The following is a 9814-nucleotide window of genomic DNA, read 5'->3' on the forward strand; positions in this document are numbered from 1 at the left end:
TTAAACTTGCTCATTGATGCAGAGATCAAGCAGGCTTAGGCTCTGCGGTGGAAGTACAGGGAGAACTGAAGTATGATCACGTCCCTTCTGAGTAAAGGTGGTGATGGAGAGAATGAAAGAGTGACAGATTACTCAGGGAGGGTTAACAATGACGTACAAGGGAGGGGTAATAATGATTGCGGATTGGGGTTGATGATAAAGGAAGGAGGTGTTAATGGTAATACTGTGGACGGGGACTAATTATTATGATGATGGGGCAAAGGGATAAGAGGTACAGGATTTCAATAACGACAAAGGAGATATGTTGATAGGGGGATTATGAGGAGAGGACAATGATGAGGGAAGCAACGGGATGGAGAAGGCAGCAATGGTGCTGAGGTGGGGGTACATGGGTTTGAGGAGCGAGAGGGAGGACAGGGAATGGGAGGGGTGCATAGGACTGATATGAAGAGAATTCAGGTGTGAAGAGAGTTATGATGTGAATTGAATGCAGTGTAATATATATTAGAGGGGGAAGCTGCATGAATACAGTGTGCGGGCTATGGGTAATGTTTTCAAATTTGCCTGGCTCGTGAATTTTCAGGTTGGCTCCTAGTTCCTTTGTAAATAAATAATTGTCAAGTTACTTCCGTCCTTTCCATTTGTGAAAGGTAAGGAGGGGACACAGGCCACCATTAGTTACCTGGTCACACAACAGCAGGAGCTGCAACCAACCAGCGAGCAAGACACCTGCGCCCCATGAGCGATACGCTTGATCTACAGCGTTAGCCCTCTATCATTTATAAACTCTGTTACAAACTATTGTTTCTCAATAAAAATGAAAACAAACCTCTATAAACAAGTAATACTTTTAAACAACTGTTATAAAAAAAAATAAAAAAAATGATATATATATATATATATATATATACACATATACACACACACTGCTATAGGTCTTTACAAATTTCCACATTTATTCTCAATATATGCAGCTGTTGGATACAATTTCCTGGGAAAAACAACACAAAGCAAATTCCCAATAGAAAGACATTCAGCTTAAGACTTGCTGCTGTCCATGGTTTTAGAGGTCTAATCTTTGCTGGATAAATATAGGCTGCCTTTCAACGGCACAAAGATAAAGCTGAACATAGGAAATGAGGGCTATAGGTAAAGACACTTAGTGCTGATAAAGACTGAACAGCTCACCCATTAGTCAAAGAGTCTCCCACTATAAATAATGCAGCGAGAGTCTTCGTACGCTCACAGCTAGTTTATATTAAAAACAGCAAATATCCCATGGAACCAAAGACTGAATCATTAAACTTCAAAATTTGTGAGTACAAATATGCAAAATGCTCTTTAGTTTTCCATACTGGCCAACAATACACCCAGATGCATGGTTTACGTCCGTCCGTCCCCCAGTTGAGAAATGAAAGCTTCCTTTTTCCCCCTTACAAAACCTACTGAACATGAAGGCTGTGTACAGATGGCATTGCCCGCTGTCATCAGCATGCAGATTCATGGGTACACATGTTTTACCCTCTGTCCTGTGCTCTTCATCTGTCGTAACCATCGGAAATGACCTTGACTCTATAAACTCTATGGAGATAGTGAGTGCATGCACACGGCAGGATTGGAAGGATATTGTTCCATCGTTGAACGAGATTTTAAGTTCAGTTTAAAAATCAAATGAAACGACATGATGTGATTTGGAATAATCGCTCACCGCTGCAGTGTACACACCAACGCGATATCGGGCCGAACGGTCGTTTATAGGGTAATTGGCACAATAATCTGCTAAAAAACCCTGTAATGTGTACCCAGCCTTAGTCCTGTTCTGCATACACTATAAGTCACGGACCACAGACTGGAAGCAATGCCTAAGATAGTAGAATTGTGAAAACTGAACTATGATGCAATCTGCACAGAAACTGAACGGCCTCGCTGCATCCATCTGATTGTGAACTTGACAAGGATAATACATGCAAAAATTAACCTTTGCTATGCTGCAGCTATTTATATTAATTCTGCATTATTTCAACATGCCATTCATTCCCTTTTGTTGGTATCCAGTTTTGCTGCATTGAATTAGCTGCTGTACTTCCAAGATCTTCTCATGTTTACTAATCCATTTTATGCTCTCATATTACTGATGTCTTGCAAACTACAGGGTGGATTCAATATTTTCATGTACAATGCAGAACATTTTTACAGGAGTATTTTTTCCTGTTGTTTGCCAGTATATTTCACCATCAATCTGCAAAATAAGCTTACAAATAAAAAAAAAAAAATTCAATATACATAAGAATTTCACCTCATGTCCTTTATGTGTGCAGTAGTAAGTTGTGCATTTCTCACCAGTAAAGAACATATTTTTATTTTCTTTTTCTATTTAATCAATATGAAGAGATTTTGGGGTGCTTTTCAACAGGGGTCTGGAGGTAAGTAAATATAGTTTTGCAGAGGTCAATAATGGAGAATCTGCTCCATTGTTCATCAAAAATTGTACACATGGACAGATTTAACATAATATTGTTGTTGCATCCCTTTACCTTGCTTCTACAAGTGTGTTTCAAACTCCTGACAAAGTATACTACAAAACTACCATTGTTTTTTGTCTCCACATTATAAACTCCCTCTTCACTTCCCAAAGCCCTCCTGTCAGTTCTATTCATCCTCTCAGAAGAGGACAGCACAGCAGTACCACATCATTGGGGAGTGTGACCCTCATTGGGGAGTTACGTAGAGAGGAATTGTTAAAAAATTAATATAAAATGTATGGGGGGGGGGGGGGGGGGAGGGGAGATAAAAGGTTTGCGCAAAATGGTTCCCAACGGCAGGACTTGGGAAAATATATGAGACCTCTGAGTATTTCAGATCGTGACACTGTTCCCTCATGGTACATGGGACCAGAGGAAGAACAGGATCTGATTACATATAGTGTGCAGAGCAGAAATGCAGCTTTCTGACAAGCAGAGAGCACTGAGTGGGTGTGTGTGAGTGGGCACAAGAGGGGATCAGCATGGATTACACAGTGGAGCAGAACAGAAGTGTATGAATCTTTTCTGTTTCCCTCTAATCGGTTTTATCTTAATGAAAGGTTCTAAATAACAAAAAATTGAAAAGCTTAAGAAAGCATATAAAGGTAGGATGAAATAAATCACATCCGTATAGAAAACAATTCTGATGTAACAGTGTCAAATAAATCAAATAAATGCACTTAACATAGAAGCTATAAGTTAAAACATACAAAATAGGATTCTAGTATTATAAACCCAAAAAACTATTCCAAAGCATATGTGCAAAAATGTAGCCCATAGTATAAATAATACAAATATTAGGAGACAACGTCAAACAATTTTTTTTTTTTGTTGTTTAAAATAGATCACGGAACTTCAAGGTTTACATTGAGAATGTGATAATTGTATTAATTCTTGCAAATAGACTTGTATAAATGGCACTTAGCTCTGTCACAACTATGTACACATCATATACTAACGTTTCATACTTGTGGGTGGGTTATACATCAGCACATTGCATTATGGCAGTAATAGGCAACTCATTCTTCAAAAGGGCCACGCATGAGAACTATCAGCTTCTACTCGATTATAACCATTGTGTTTTTTTCTTTAGCTGTTGATCACTGTATTCAACAAATGTTACAAATACATTTAAAAAAAAAAAAAGCCTCCGCACATTAGTCTTTTTAATAATAATAATAAACGTTTTTAAAAAAGTTCCAAAACAACCTTGACATCCCCACACTTGCTCCAAAATAGCTCGACACGCCCTAAGATCCCACTTGTCCCCTACACCTCCGCCGTTTATTGGCTAATCTACTACCAATACTTACCTTTAAACCCGGCACCGGCATAGGTAGGAGGGAGAGCACTGTTGAATCACTTATCCCTTTGGAAAAGAAAAAAAAATATTCAGTGTACTATGAACAGGCCATGAATGATGCTCGATAGCGTTTTGATCTGTCGCCATTTTCTAAAACCGTTAGTAAAGTTACCAGGTTTCACAGTGATCAGCGATCCCTATTTTGACAAGCATTCAAGCTGCGGCCATGGATCACTGACCGCAATGTGGGCGACTGTAAAATTAAATACCCAATAGCTTTGTGTGCATTGTACTAGTGTGTAGAAGTTATTTTGGGCCCATTACATTATACCCTAATAGACAATTTCATTTGTCAAAGCGAATAGTCATCCAAAAATGTGACAAAAATGTTTGGATTGTTTTAGGATCGTGACCCCAGAAATCAATTTTTAGAGTATCTAAGTGACAGCAGCCATTTTCTGGCTTTCAAAATGTAATTCTAGTAGGGAGAGAACAACTTGTGCAATGATTGTGGTAACAAACTACAACTCACACACTCCATCGCACAATCTATCCAACAACGACACTAAACTGCATCAGACCCTCACCTGTGACATCATCACCAACCAGCCCGGATGCAACAGCGGCAGACAAAGTAACACAAAATGGAGTGCGTTACCGAGAGCAACCAAACACTACACTCCATGGCAGGGCACGTATGGATCTTTCAAAGTAAAGCTCACATGTACCATGTTAACATGGACATATGTATGATAGAGCATTAATATAAGTAATTTAAATAAACTTACTTGAAAGTGGAACGAGCCTTTAAAATTAGTGTATAACATATTCTAAAGGATATTAAAAGTCACCTCAGAGTTCAACAACCTCTACATAAGCACTCACCTAAGGTCAGCCTATTTTATTTTTATTTTATTATATCTATAATTCTCTGGGCATTATTAGGAAAATTAGAAGATTCATTAGTGAAAATAAACAATGAAAGAATAGTGATTATGTTACATTATATCATATTAAAGTGATGGACAATAACCCCCAACACACAAAGATACCATATGTTGTAAAAAACAGGATAAAATAAAGCAGATGATAAAAGATTGTGCAGGCAAATGTAAAATAATGTCCTGATATCAGACACCAGATACTATGCAGCTGTCAATAACATTTGCTTTCCCCGTACTGGACAGCTCTCAAAAAACTTCTTGTGTTTGGAAAACTTGGTGCCTTATATGAGGATTTTTCCACTCTGGTCCTCGGGAATCCTCAACGAGACATTTTGAAAATTTCCCTTTGAAAGAGCAGGAGAGAGAATTACAGATGAATGAATCCACCTGTGTAAGATTAAGAAAATCTTGAAAACATGAACTGCTGGGGGGTACTGATAAGCTTGAGTTGAAAAACACTGCTCTATGCAACCTGGGCACATAGAAATTATTCCAAGCTCCACCACCTAAACACAGGCATAGCCCCAATGCATTCCAATGCTGCAGATAAGCAGGTGTTGAGTTTCCAAATAGAAACAAACTGCTTCCTGTTTGTGTAAGGCCTTTTAGGAGGCACAGTCCCCCTTTTAGACACAAATCTACCCTCAATCTCATTCCTTCCAACTTGCTATCTCTTGAGTAGGCTCCATATATCTATATGTAGACATTGCTCCATTGTTTTTCTAAAAAAAAAATATCATAATATAGTTTAGCGCTGGAAGTTTTACTATGCACGATACACTTTAGCATCCAAAACGCAATCTGAGTTTTCACTACTACGTGTAGTTAGTGAACACACAAAACCCAGAGTATGGCCACCATACACAAAAAGGCGGCAACAAATAGTTGAACAAGCAGTTAAAACCAAACATTTTAATGCTTATTTAATAGCATGGTTCTAGTAAGAAAAGCATGCTGTAACTGCTGATGGAAAGTTAATATCTAACAGGTTGCTGAGCTACCCGCACTGTTACTACATATTTCTACACACTTTCATAGATATGGAAGACAAGGCAAAAGGATATCTCTCACATTAGACTTGTTTTACATAGTAACTGGTAAGGTTTAGCTTACATGTCTCCACAGTGGAGGTAGCCATTTTTCTTTAGCTCAGCTGTCAACTGGGAATTTGTGATGGAGGCACCTCATGCCACGTGATGTCACACGCTCTCAGTGAATTCTCAAATACTGGCTTGGTCCACAAAATGGCTGTCTCCACAGTGAGTAGGCAACATATATACAGTAAGATCTGAGAAGATATCCAGTAAAGATCAAGGGCTTGATTTACTAAGCTGCGGGTTTGAAAAAGTGGGGATGTTGCCTATAGCAACCAATCAGATTCTAGCTTTCATTTATTTAGTACCTTCTACAAAATGATAGCTAGAATCTGATTGGTTACTATAGGCAACATCCCCACTTTTTCAAACCTGCAGCTTAGTAAATCTAGCCTCAATAGTTTGAAGAGAAACTGAAACAAGAAAATTGTCAAAAACAAAATAAATTTTTTTTTAAATATCTTGAAAGAACAAGCTAAATATGGGGGAAGCCCCACCCATTACAAACATGGCAGAGTCTAGGATTATCTGAGGCGATTGTTCTTTTATTTCTTAAAAAATAAAAATATAAAAATAAGAGATTGCTTATTTTCAGACATAAATGCTCTTTCAGAACCAACATTTGGATTCAGGCCCCAGTGTTATTAAATTAACATGCGGAAATAAGCCTCTGATGTCAGTGTTAATGCCCCAGACAGTTGCTCATCAAGTAGTCTGAAATATTCTAAATATTCTTTAGTCATCATATGCCAGCGATTGCTATTGGAAGCATTTCAAATAGCAATGATAAGTATTTAGCGTGCAAGTCCCACTTCACACATGCCATTCCAGGCAATCAAAGTATTTCCACAGTTGCTTGGTTGTAGCCTGTTATCTGTGAAATTATTAATTAAATATATATACTTAACATAAACCTATCACTGATAAATAAATTAGGTTTCCAACAGTATGTTAAACTTATGGAATACCAGAAGAGCCACATAACTACCACTAATATCTTGTACTCTTAGGGAAAATACTTTTGGAAACCAGGTTAAGACCAGCTGTCTTATCAATATGTAACCAATCAGGACTAGGATAAGTCACCACGCAAGAGAATAGGTACTCACTCTGCCGCATTAAACTTTATTTTACCAAATACCAACGTAAAATTAGATGGTCTTCTTAACCAGTTCAAAATGGGGATTGTTACAAATTTATTTCATAAGTCACATCTGATGAACACAACACAATAAAATAAGAATAAAACAAAACACCTGGTGGTCTTGAATATTCAAGTGTTTTAAAAATAGTATTTGTGCAACATAGATAAATCATACCAATGGTTAGATAACTTGAAAAAAAAAATATATAATATATATATACACACACACACACACACACACACACACACTAATATATATATATTTTAATGATGAAGGACACGTAGGATTATTTAACATACAATTTCTCAGCCAGATGCCAAGGAAGTCAGATCTGATGTGTTCTCCCAGGAGGTATTAATTGTCATCCACATTTTCATACATTATATGACATATTATTTTAGATTAGAACGTCTGATGAAAGGCTGCAGATTCATCACCAAAGTGGGTCAGACATAAAATGACTATTTCACAAAATGCCAGTAGACAGGAGGGGAACTGAAGTCAATATTTATAAAAGGGCTTCGATGATCCTTTTTGCCTAAATAAGCTCTATAGAAATATTATCTACTCACACGAAGACCTAGAAGTTGTGGCTGGAATGTCATACACACTGCAGTGCCTGGGAACAATTCTATGCATCCACTTCTTCCATGTAGGCATAAGATCCTTGCATTCCAATACTGTAGTTAAGTAGGTGCAGAGTTTCCATAATGTTACCAAACTAATATGGAAAATTATGAGGTGTGTGACTGACTTAGTTTGAGTTAAATATTCCCGAAACTTAAGCGTAAAACTACTGTAACTAGCTCTAACTAGACACCTTGCCAAAAAATAACAATACAATTATCCGAGGCACTAATCAAGATGTATGGTAAAACAACTTGGAATTAACAAGCGATATCCAATGAAATATAGTCCAATGACATTTTAAAAAAATGTGATTGCATTAAGTCTCTGCATATATCAAATACGCTAGAACTAAAACGTGGACCATAAACATAGGTACTGTATTGCACCAAAGCAGCTGTAACCATGTTTTCAAACTCATCCAGTAACTAATTTCACCACCCAAACTTGCGCTAATAACCAAACTACTAAAAGTCCCTTACTTATAAGATCAACTTAACATATTGCAAACTCGTCCTGGCATGAAGGGGTTAACGTACTAGACCTCAAGGCTGGATGCATCTTCATTTGACCGCATTAAATCTGCAGAACTGTAATTAACCACCCCCACTGCCTCCATAACATGGGCAGCATGACAAGCAATGGGCTACACACAGATGCTATTAGAACAAGTGCTTGAAGTTTCAATATTAAAGCAGTAAATCAAGAGGGCATCACCAACCAGGCACAGCTTGATTAGGGGAGGGGGGTTGTTCAGGCTGTAATCCCACCTCCCATCCTAGGGTGGGGTTGTGATGGGCACAACAGCATATGCCCATGTAAGCAGCAAGGAACACACTGGGCTTGTCAGTTTGCTGCATAGTGCTGCATCATTCTCAGCAGCAGCGCATGTAAAGCTTTTACTGCATTGAATTTCAGACACCCAGGTGGGTCCTTCCCAGACAAATACTTTGGAGGGTTGACATGTCCCCACATTAGCACACGCACTGCCAGGGGAGCGGGCGCCTCTGGCATGCAGAGAGCGTGGAACACCTTGTTGTAACACTAATGCACATGCAGACCTCTACATGACACTACAATCCACCTGTTCAAAACCCAAGCCAGCTTATGTCAAATCCTTAAGAAACATTAAAATTCAAGGGGAAAAAAAACAACAACTTAGTAGGGATAAGAGGGAGGTAACATAAAACATGGCAATGATTCAACAGTGTGACGCCAATGCACAAAGAAAAAAAAATACATTGTACAAATTATATATGGATATATATATATGTACATGCACACAGACAAAATGAGAGCAATAGGCAGAAAACATGAATAAATATTGAATTGTACACTAATACAGTGTGTATATATATATATATATATATATATATATATATATATATATATATATATATATATTACATACACAAACACATTTAATCACATGTAATGCAATGCACAAGGACAGAATACACACAGATGATGTGTAGTGTTACCAACAAATATACACTGTGGACAACACAGCTCAATCACATCCATCCACATAGGACCACGCCTGTGTAGTCCTTGTACCGTTATTCCATCACCCCTGGCACTTTTCTTTTATCTTTAAACCCACCACCCAAAACGAAGCCCCCTCTCAGGAGGCAACAGCAAACGACCGGCCACCCCACAAGCCCCTCCTTGACATCTTATTACCTCCCTAGTCACCTCAGCAGAATACAGCAGTGGAGGGAGAATATTTTACTGCAATGCAATGATGCAGCCTGCAGCCAGGAGCATCCATTCCTCCCCATTGTATGGGCTCCCCTAGCAGATCATCTACAAAGACTAATATATATATATATATATATATATATATATATATATATATATATATGGGAGTGTGACATAAACATCTGTCCATGTCTGCCTGCAGCGTGGTGACCCCTCCATAGTCCCTAGTCGTCCCCCCAAGCCCAGGGCTCCTGGCGATCTTTCCATCCAAAAAATCCTCTGCAGAAGCCCAGCTATGATGCATTAGAGCTGGGGGCAGCTCGGCCATTACCTGGACTGCACTGCTGCGTGGAGCCTGCCGGAGGACAGCCGCCTGAGCACGGAGCAGGGATGGAATGAAGGGAGTGACTGGATGAATCCGCAGCTTCAGACACAGCAACAGCTGCACTGATTCTTCCCGGAGAGGGGCGGGGAGAGC

The 9814-nt window shown here is 38.7% G+C and overlaps 1 protein-coding gene across 1 annotated transcript in view; it reads right to left on the reverse strand.

Annotated features, from left to right (window-relative positions):
- Positions 1–9814, reverse strand: part of SPTBN1 (spectrin beta, non-erythrocytic 1) — a 128272-nt gene extending 118458 nt beyond the window's left edge. Inside the window, exon 1 of the mRNA XM_075204047.1 lies at positions 9668–9814. The gene's annotated coding sequence lies outside the window, so the exon portion shown is untranslated. The remainder of the gene's footprint in view (positions 1–9667) is intronic.

Source organism: Mixophyes fleayi, chromosome 3, assembly GCF_038048845.1.
Source record: "Mixophyes fleayi isolate aMixFle1 chromosome 3, aMixFle1.hap1, whole genome shotgun sequence".
Lineage (NCBI taxonomy): Eukaryota > Metazoa > Chordata > Amphibia > Anura > Limnodynastidae > Mixophyes > Mixophyes fleayi.